Raw genomic sequence first — 11,178 nt, 5'->3', positions numbered from 1 at the left:
TGTAAGGTAGGGACTAGTGCCTGGCACTCATTTAGGAAAATTCCATATCAGGAGCGCCTGGGTGGCTCAGTCAGTTAAGCGTCTGCCTTCAGCTCAGGTCATGATCCCAGGGTCCTGGGGTGGAGTCCTTCCTTGGGCTCCCTGCTCAGTGGGGAGTCTGCCTCTCCCTCTCCCTCTGCTGCTCTCCCTGCTTGTGCTCTCTGTCTGTCTCTCTGTCAAATAAATAAATAAAATCTTAAAAAAAAAAAGGAAAATTCAATTATCACCTAATTCCCCTCTTCTGGGGAAGAGGTAGGGGCATCCTGTTCTACTTATGGAGAGTAAAAATATCAGATGTTTCCTGTGGGGCAGAAGTGTTGTTTTAGAAGGTGTCTGGGCATCCTTGCTAAGGCTTTTAACATAACAAATGACACTAAAAACAGAGTCTTTTGAATTGCATCCAAAGAAACCAAATTTGATGAGGACTTCATAAGCAATTACCTGAGTCAATTTTCAGTGTTGGAGAAGATGACATCAGGTATTTACAATCAAGAATTGTTGAAATACAAAAAGTACCCAAAAGAATAAAAGTGAAATTTGGTATCCATACTCCAGAAGATGTCAACATCATATTACAATTGCTCCTCCCAAGCAATGTGTCCTATGCCCTCTACTCATCTTCTGTCTTATACCCAGTTTCCACCATGTCTACTGTAAGCAAATCTAATGGAAGAAGAGATATCATGAGGATCAAAAAGACAAACCAGGGTTATTTTTAGCAAAATGGATCTTTATTTACCATTCTTAAATTTATTTAGCTGATTCTCTATTTCTTTTCTTATTATTAATGCTCTCGTATCTATTTTACATTTTATATTTGTTAACATGATTCTCTGAACATCTTTATTGTCATACATATATATCTATTCTTTCTTTTTTTATTTTTTACCTTTTTAAAAAAATTAAATTCAGTTAATTAACATATAATATAGTATTAATTTCAAAGGTAGAGTTCAGTGATTCATCAGTGTTGTATAATACCCAGTGCTCGGGTGCCTGGGTGGCTCAGTTGGTTAAGCGACTGCCTTCGGCTCAGGTCATGATCCTGGAGTCCCAGGATCGAGTCCCGCATTGGGCTCCCTGCTCGGCAGGGAGTCTGCTTCTCCCTCTGACCCTCCCCCCTCTCATGTGCTCTCTCTCTCTCTCTCTTTCTCTCTCACTCTCTCAAATAAATGAATAAATAAAATCTTAAAAAAAAATACCCAGTGCTCATTACATCATGTACCCTCCTTAATGTCCATCACCCAGTTATCTCATCCCTTAACCCTCTACCCTCCAGCAACCCTCTGTCGGGTTTGGCCAGCAAATCCTGAGGCAGCAAATGCAAAGATTACTCCAGACACCTTAGTAGGAGAAAGGAGAGGCCTGGGGACCAGACACTCTAGTGGCGAAAGGCCCTGAGCCAGACTCTGCCTCCACCTTTATTGTGAATGTTATCAATACAACTAGGGAATACAAAAAAAAAAAAGGAATGTGAAGCTGTAATGATCAAGACAGTGGCATGGGAGTATCCTATGAATAGAACAAGCTGTGCTCGTGACAGGCGTGCAGACAGAATATTTCTCCTAAATCAAGCATTTACTCCTTGGATGAGTGCATTGAGCCGCAATGAGGATCTGGCTGTTTTCAGTCCAGAAACTCTAAAGGAGGCCCCATTTTCCGGACACTCCTTTTCAACTAGTCTCATCCAGGGAGGCATGTGTTTATTAAACCTCCGCTAGCTAGGCACTATGAATTCCCACAACCCTGAGTTTGTTTCCTGAGATTAAGATGGATTTTTCCCTCCCTTCCCCTATGATCCTCTGTTTTGTTTCTTAAATTCCACATATGAGTGAGATCATATGATAATTATCTTTCTCTGATTGACTTATTTCAGTTCGCATTATACCCTCTAGTACCATCCATGTCATTGCAAATGGCAAGATTTCATTTTTTTGATGGCAGAGTATTATTCCATTGTGTATATATACTACATCTTCTTTCTCCATTCATCTGTCGATGGGCATCTGGGCTCTTTCCATAGTTTGGCTATTGTGGACATTGCTGCTATAAACATTGGGGTGCAGGTGCCCCTTTGGATCACTACATTTGTATCTTTGGGGTAAATACCCAGTAATGCAATTGCTGGGTCAAAGGATAGCTCTATTTTCAACTTTTTGAGGAACCTCCACACTGTTTTCCAGAGTGGTTGCTTCAGCTTGCATTCCCACCAATGGTGTAAGAGTATTCTCCATTCTCCACACACTCAATAACATCTGTCATTTCCTGAGTTGTTAATTTTAGCCATCCTGACTGGTGTGAGGTGGTATCTCATTGTGGTTTTGATTTGTATTTCCCTGATGCAGAGTGAGGTTGAACATTTTTCATGTGTCTGTTGGCCATTTGTATGTCTTCTTTAGAGAAAAATTTGTTCATGTCTTCTGCCCATTTCTTGATCAGATTATTTGTTCTTTGGGTGTTGAGTTTGAGAAGTTCTTTATAGATTTTGGATACTAGCCATTTATCTGATAAGACATTTGAAATTTCTTCTCCCATTCTGTTAGTTGTCTTTTGGTTTGTTGACTATTTCCTTTGCTGTGCAGAAGTTTTTATCTTGATGAAGTCCTGATAGTTCATTTTTTTTTCCTGTTTCCCTTGCCTTTGGAGACATGTCTAGCCAGAAGTTGCTGAAGCTGAGGTCACAGAGGTTGCTGCCTGTGTTCTTCTCTAGGATTTTGATGGATTCCTGTCTCACATTTAGGTCTTGCATTCATTTTGAGTCTATTTTTGTATATGGTGTAAGAAAATGGTCCGGTTTCATTCTTCTACATATGACTGTCCAATTTTCCCAACACCATTTGTTGAAGAGACTTTTTTCCATTGGACATTCTTTCCTGCTTTGTCAAAGATCAGTTGACCATAGAGTTGAGGGTCCATTTCTGGGTTGTCTATTCTGTTCCACTGACCTATGTGTCCGTTATTGTGCCAGTACCATACTGTCTTGATGATGATAGTTTTGTGATAGAGCTTGAAGTCAGGCATTGTGATGCCACTAGCTTTGGTTTTCTTTTTCAACATTCCTCTGGCTTTCGGGGTCTTTCCAGTTACATACAAAATTTAAAATTATTTGTTCCAGCTCTGTGAAAAAAAGTTGATGGTATTTTGATAGGGATTGCATTGAATGTATAGGTTGTTCTAGGTAGCATAGACATTTTAATAATATTTGTTCTTCCAATCCATTCACATGGAATGTTTTTCCATTTCTTTGTGTCTTCTTAATTTCCTTCATGAGTATTCTATAGTTTTCTGAGTACAGATCCTTTGCCTCTTTGGTTAGGTTTATTCCTAGGTATCTTATGGTTTTGGATGCAATTGTAAATGGGATTGACTCCTTAATTTCTCTTTCTTCTGTCTCATTGTTAGTGTATACAAATGCAACTGATTTCTGTGGATTGATTTTATTATCCTGTCACTTTGCTGAATTCTTGTATGAGTTCTAGCAATTTTGGGGTTGAGTCTTTTGGGTTTTCCACATAGAATACCATGTCATCTGTGAAGAGTGAGAGTTTGACTTATTCTTTGCTGATTCAGATGCCTTTTATTTATTTTTGTTGTCTGATTGCTGAGGCCATACATATCTATTCTAAAATAAAGTAATTATATGACTTGGTTATTCTGTACACTTCAAAATAATCCATTATTCTCTGAAGCATTTCATTACATGCATGTTTGAACATTCAGCATTATAATAATAATAAGCAAAATAATAAAACACAAAAATGTAGAGTTGGTATAGAGAAGAGAAAATTCTTGATTTTTAAATATATATATATATATATATATATGTATGTATATATCTTTATTCTAACCTCATAGTTTCATATTTTTGGTATGTTTTAATTACCTACCATGATTCTCTCTCTCTCTTTTTTTTTTATTTGACAGAGAGAGAGAGAGAGGTAGCGAGAGAGGGAACACGAGCAGGGGCAGAGGGAGAGGGAGAAGCAGGCTTCCTGCCGAGCAGGGAGCCCAATGTGGGGCTCGATCCCAGGACCCTGGGACCATGACCTGAGCCGAAGGCAGATGCTTAATGACTGAGCCACTCAGGCACCCCCATGATTCTAACTCTTAATTATTGATCTCTTCATACAATCCTACTCTCCTCTGATTTGCAGATTTTGAATTTAGGTATAACTACCATGGCTGATACTTCCTTTGTCAAAAATAAATAAATCTTTCATAAATTGGGATATATGTCATTGGTTGATATGTCATTAGCATTGATAAATAATTTCCTCCAACTTTAATAATCAAATACTTAGGATAGAAGTATAGGTGGCTGTTTGAGACATTTTGCCTGAAGAATGAAAAATATTTCTAACTTTGAAGGAATCTTTGTTATTTTGCCTACAGAGTTAATGATCCTGAATTTCACATAGAGATAAAAATTGTGACCTTCACAAACGTAACACAAACAATAGCACAATAAAACAAATAATAAAAATAGCATCAAATACACATATTACCTCCTTTGCTATTCAAAAGATAATTATATGAATTTAACTGACTATTGATGCTGACTAGAACTATTTTGAAAATAAAAAAATACATTTAGAACTGGTATATTTTAAAGCTTACCTGGAGTATAGAATGTCTATTACAAATACCAACTTTTATCCACTTGTGCTTCTTCCACTTTCTCAGTGATGTGTAGATACTTCTGAGGATCTAATGTTAAAATGTATTTTGAATCCATGTTCCTGATAAATTCTAAATTCAGACTTCTTCATTGCTGAACTTACTAACTTCATTAGTTTCTTATCGGTTTCTGTATTTCTACAATGCTGTTCTCTAATCTAGTCTACACTTGGACATCAAATAAATCTTTTAAGTGAGTTATATCACCTCATACTCCTACATAAAAACTTTTCCACCTCATTTTGAAGCAAGAAAATATTCACACTAACTCCCTAGCACACTGTATTAGTTTGCTAGGGCTGCCATAACAAAATACCACAGACTCAGTGACTTAAACAACAGAAATCTATTTGCTCCCTGTTCTGGAGTCTAGAAGTCCAAGATCAAGGTGCCAGCTGACTTGGTTTCCTCTGAGGCCTCTTTCTTTGACTTGCAGATGACTGCCCCCTTGTTGCCTCTTGACACAGTTGACCCTCTATGCACAGGTGCCCTTGGTGTGTCTCCTTCTTATCTTATAAGGACACCAGTCATATTAAATTAGAACCTGACATAATGGCCTCATTTTAATTTACTGACCTTCTTAAAGTTCTTTTCTCCAAATACAGTTATATCCTAAGGTACTGGGGCTTGGGTCTTCCACAAATAGACAGATTTTAAGGGTACACAACTCAGTCTTTAACACATGTTTTATTATGCCCTGTATTAATTGATCCCTATTTACATCTCCAACTATGTTTCGTGTCACTCACCCTTCTTCACTCTGCTCCAGCTCACAGATATTTTTTTTCAATTTGTATACATTTTCTTTCTTTCTGATCTGGTGATCCTTACATGTCCCAATTTTCTTATTGAACTTGATTATTTTCATAAATGATCCTTTTATTTAAAATATTCTTTGTCATGAATAAAAATGCTAAAAATACACTTTAAATTATGTTTCATTATTTGGATCAGATTTCAATTTTTTTTAGGATTTATTAGTACAACTGGACTATTCATATGTATCAGGCATGCTATTCTCCTTTATTCTTACTAACTAAATATGTGAAGATTGAAATAAATTATATAAATCACTAAATATTAATATGCCTTCTAGTCTTATCACATTTTATTTACATCAGTGGAGTAGTTAGAAGGAAATGACAGGTGAATAAAAAGAATAAAAACTTTATTATTATATATTTATTATTGTATGTATTATACTATTATATATATATACATATATATGTGTATGTATATATATATATATATATATGTATATATATATATATATATAATATTATGACATCCAACATGAATTCACTACATTTATTCCTTCACTCACAGGATTTAAAAAAAAAGATGGTTACAGGTTACAAGGTGGTATTTTGGGAAATAGTAATACTAAGAAAAATAAAGGTGCATATAAATAAATGGGGAAAGTAGAAAAAAGGGAGAGAGGGAGAATGAATTAGAATGCACTGTTCCTTTAGTACCTTATTATCTTGGCATTATTTTCAGAGAAAAATCATTTGCTCAAGAGTTTATAGACAAAGTTGGGATACACAACACTTCTTTTTTGTTTTTTTTTTTTAATGAATTAGTAGACTTTATATCTTAAAAAATTTTAGATTTACATAAACATAAACCAAGAAATACTGAGATTATCATGTACCCTACACACACACACACACACACACACACACACCCCAGACACAAAGAGTTTCACCTATTAACATCTTTTTACAATAATGAACAATTACTGATACATCATTATTAATTAAAATAGACAGTTTAAGGTTTCTTTTTTGTGTTGTACTGTTTTGTTTTATTGGCCAATTTATAATGTCATGTATCCACCCTTACAGTATTATACTGAATAGTTCAATTCAATTCAATTGGCTAAATACCTAGAAGTTTAATTGCAAGGTCATATGTTTAAGACTATATTTAGTTTTGCCCGAAACCAGTAAACTGTCTTTCAAAGTGACTATCATTTCCCTTCCCACCAGAATGATTGAGCTCCTGTTGCTCTGCCTCTTTGTCCACTTTTGGTGTTGTTGGGTTTTTAGATTTTAAACAATCTAACAGGTGTGTAGTTATACCTCATTGTTGCTTTAATTTGCAATTCCTTAATTTCTTAGGATGTTGAGTATCTTTTCATATGTTTATTTACTATCTTTACATCTTCTTTGATATAGTGCCTGTTCAGTTCTTTTGTCCATTTTTTATTTGGGTTGTTTGTTTTCTTATTGTTGAGTTTTAAGAGTATTTACATGTTTTGGGTATGGAGGTGCCTCAAAAAGTTGAAAATAGAGCTATCCTATGACCCAGCAATTTCACTACTGGATATTTACCCCAAAGATACAGATGTAGTGGGGCGCCTGGGTGGCTCAGCCGGTTAAGTGGCTGCCTTCGGCTCAGGTCATGATCCCAGGGTCCTGGGATTGAGCCCCGCATCGGGCTCCCTGCTCAGCGGGGAGCCTGCTTCTCCCTCTCCCTCTGCCTGTCTCTCTGCCTACTTGTTCTCTCTCTCTCTCTGTCAGATAAATAAAATCTTTAAAAAAAAAAAAGATACAAATGTAGTGACCTGAAGGGGCACCTGCACCCCAATGTTTATAGCAGCAACGTCCATAATAGCCAAACTGTGGAAAGAGCCAAGATGTCCATCGACAGATGAATAGATAAAGAAGATGTGGTACATTTACACAATGGAATAATACTCAGCCATCAAAACAATGAAATCTTGCCATTTGCAACAATGTGGTTGGAACTAGAGGGTATTATGTTATGTGAAATATGTCAATCAGAGAAAGACAACTATCATATGAACTCACTTATATGTGGAATTTAAGAAACAAAACAGAGGATCATAGGGGAAGGGAGGGAAAAATAAAACAAGATGAAATCAGAGAGGGAGACAAACCATAAGAGACTCTTAATCATAGGAAACAGAGTTGCTGGAGGGGTGGGAGTGGGAGGATAGGGTAACTGTGTGATAGACATTAAGGAGGGCACAGGATATAATGAACACTGGGTATTATATAAAACTGATGACTCACTGACCTCTACTTCTGAAACTAATAATAGATTATATGTAAATTAATTGGATTTAAATTAAAAGTAAACAACAAAAAAGAGTATTTCCATGTTTTGGATATTAGTCATTTATCAGATATGTATTTTGCAAATGCTTTCCCCCATCCAAGGTTGGTATTTTCATTCTCTTTTTGTCTTTGATAAAGCAGAAGATTCTAGTTCAGGAAAGTCCAACTTATTTTTTTCTCATAGATCATGTTTTTGCCACACCCAAAATTACCTAGATTTTCACCAATGTTATTTTCAAAGAGTTTTATGCTTTGAGTTCCTTATGTTGAACCAAGTATTTTCTAATATCTTTGTGATTTCTTCTTTGACTCCTAAGAGAGTGTTGTTTAATTTCCATGTATTTTTGTACTTACCCATTTTAATGTTATTATTGATTTCTAGTTTTATTTCATTTGTTGTTGGAGAAGAAACTTTGTATGATTTGTATAACTATACTCACTGAAACTTGTTTTGTGCCTACATATGATCTATTCTGTAGGAAGTTCTATGTGCACTTGAAAAGAATGTGTATTCAGCTGTTACTGAGTGGGTTATTCTAAAATATATATATATAGTATATCATATTATGTATATAAGGTCCATAGTAGTTTGTGGCATCCACTAAGTGTATATTATGTGTATAAGGTCCATCCACATTGTTGCAAATGGCAACATTTACAGTGTTGATCTTATTGATCTTTAATCTGTTTTTAATCTGCTTTTCTTTTCCTACCTATTATTGAAGGTGGGATATTGAAGTCTCTAATTATTAGAAAAAGTGTTTATTTCTCCCTTTAATTTGGTCAAAGCTTGCATCTTCCATTATAGGGCTCTTTTGCTTGGATATATATATTTATAATTGGTAATCTTATTCATGAATTAAGCCTTTTATCAGTTTATAATAGATTTTAACTTAAAGTTTATTTTGTCTGATATTAAGATAACCATTCCAGTTGCCTTTGCTTACTATTTACATAGGATATCCTTTTTCATTCTGTCACTTTCAAACTCTATGTGTGATTGGATCTAGTGTGAGTCTCTCATAAATAGTATATATTTGGGTAATTTTTGATCCATTCTGGCAGTCTCTGTCTTTTGTTCACAGAGTTAAATTAATTTACATTACAGTAATTACTAATAAGGAAAAACTTATTGGTGCTGATTTGTAGTTGTTTTTTGTATGTTTTATACTTTTTTGGGTCTTTCATTTCCACCATTACTATCTTGTTTTGTATTTTATTAAATTTTTGTAGTGAAATGCTTATGGATTAGAAGACTTAATACTGGGGCACCTGGGTGGCTCTGATAGTTAAGTGTCTGCCTTCAGCTCGGGTCGTGATTCCCAGGGTCCTGGGATCGAGACCCACGTCGGGCTCCTGGCTCGGCCGGGAGACTGCTTCTCCCTCTCCCTCTGCCTCTCTCCCTGCTTATGCTCCCCCTCTCTCTGTATCTTTGTGTCTCAAATGAATAAATAGAATCTTAAAAAAAAAAGACTTAATATTGTTAAAATGACAATACTATCCAAAGAAATCCTCAAATTCATGAAATCTCATCAAAATATCAATGACTTTTTTTGTAGAAATTGAAATGCCTATTGTAAAATTTATGTGGAATTGCAAATTTATGTGGAATTGCAAAAGGCCTGGATAACCAAAATAATCTTGAAAAAAAAATTGGAGGATTCATATTTCATGGCTTTGAAACTTAATATGAAGCTACAATAATTAAAGTAGTATGATACTGTCATAAGTGTAGATATATATAGGCCAATGGATAAAATAGAGAGCCCAGATATAAAGCCTCACACTTATGGCAAATAGATTTCAACAAGAGTACCAAGAATATTCAAAGGGGAAAGGACACTCTTTTCAACAGATGGTGCTGGGAAAACTGGATATCCACATGCAAAAGAATGAAGTTGGACTTTTAACTTGGAATTCTGCCCTTGGAATGGCACAAGGAGCTGCCTTCCTGGACACTTTCTTAGCCCAAATAGCCACCCTGTGCTCTAAGAGATGTGTGCATTGTCCCCTAGGCTGTGTTTAGCAGAACTCGTAGAACACGCAGATTAGCATATTGTATCGTTCCCGTAAACAGATCCTCCCAGTTTCAGTAAGACCCCTTGTCACACATCATGTGCTTGAGAAATAGTGATGAGGATTTGTGATTATCCTGAAGGACCAATAAAAGCGGGAGCAAAGAAGAGCAAAGGGTCTTCGTCTCTGAGCATTGACCCCCTTGCCTTTTCCTCTTTTTCACAGCAAAGTTTGGAGTCATCTTTTCATCTGTAGCTACAGGGATTGCTGGCCATTCCTGGCACAGAAGAGTTGAAGGACTACATATTAAAATTACTTTCATGTGTTTTTAACCTTATTCAATAGGATTCGGCCTCCAGTCATTAGATTTGTATCTATGAAGGGGTTTAGATCACTCCAAGAGACCAAAATTTTCCACTGGGGTGGCTATTTAATACAGGAGTCCCCTTTTATCTGTGGTTTCACTTTGCATGGTTTCTGTTACCCATATTCAACCATTGTTTGGAAGCAGATGATCCTTCTTCTGATATATAGTCAGAAGGTCAAAAGTAGCTTAATGCTGCCTATGTCATTCACTTCACTTCATGTAATCATGTAAGCATTTTATTACCTCACATCATCACAAGAAGGAGAAGGGTGAGTACAGCACAGTAAGATACTTAGACAACATTTACCTAACTTTTTATTACAGCATATTGTTATAATTCTTCTACTTTGTTATTGTTAATTTCTTACTCTGCCTAATTGATAATTAAGCTTTATGATAGGTGTGTATGTATGGGAAAAATATAGTATGTTTATGGCATAGTAGTTTGTGGCATCCACTGGGGTTTGTGGAACATATCCCACATGGATGGGGAGGGGAATGACTATATTGTATCTTTCAGTTTTTTCTTATTCTACAAATGGAGCAAAACTTTAGTCATCTCATTAATTATCTTGGTTCTAGAAATTTATTTACTAGCCAGTGCTAGAGCTACTTCTAGGTCAAATCATCCTGAATGCCACTTCTTTGTTGCTCAGAGTATGCTGCGTTGCATAAAGAAACAACTGGCTTCTGAAATCTGAGATCCCAGGGTTCCTAAGACTATCAGGCATTCCACAACAGCAGCTTCCTCTGTCATCCTAATCTAAAGAACAGGCACTGCAAAGTTTCTCAGAATCAAATGCCCCCATCACATTTCCAATGATATTAATCCATTAATATTCTTCTACCGTATTTTCCCCATATCTAATAATGCCTTCCTATTAGTATGCAAATATGATTAAGGCTTAATATAGATCATCATCAGACTGAGGAATTCTCCTTTTTTATTTTTTAATTTCAGAAGAGTGCTAAATTTTCTACTACCAAAAGATT

The sequence above is a fragment of the Neomonachus schauinslandi genome, chromosome 2, assembly GCF_002201575.2.
Source record: "Neomonachus schauinslandi chromosome 2, ASM220157v2, whole genome shotgun sequence".
NCBI classification, from domain to species: domain Eukaryota; kingdom Metazoa; phylum Chordata; class Mammalia; order Carnivora; family Phocidae; genus Neomonachus; species Neomonachus schauinslandi.
The sequence above is the reverse complement of the archived record's forward strand: the minus strand, read 5'-3'. Positions refer to the sequence as shown.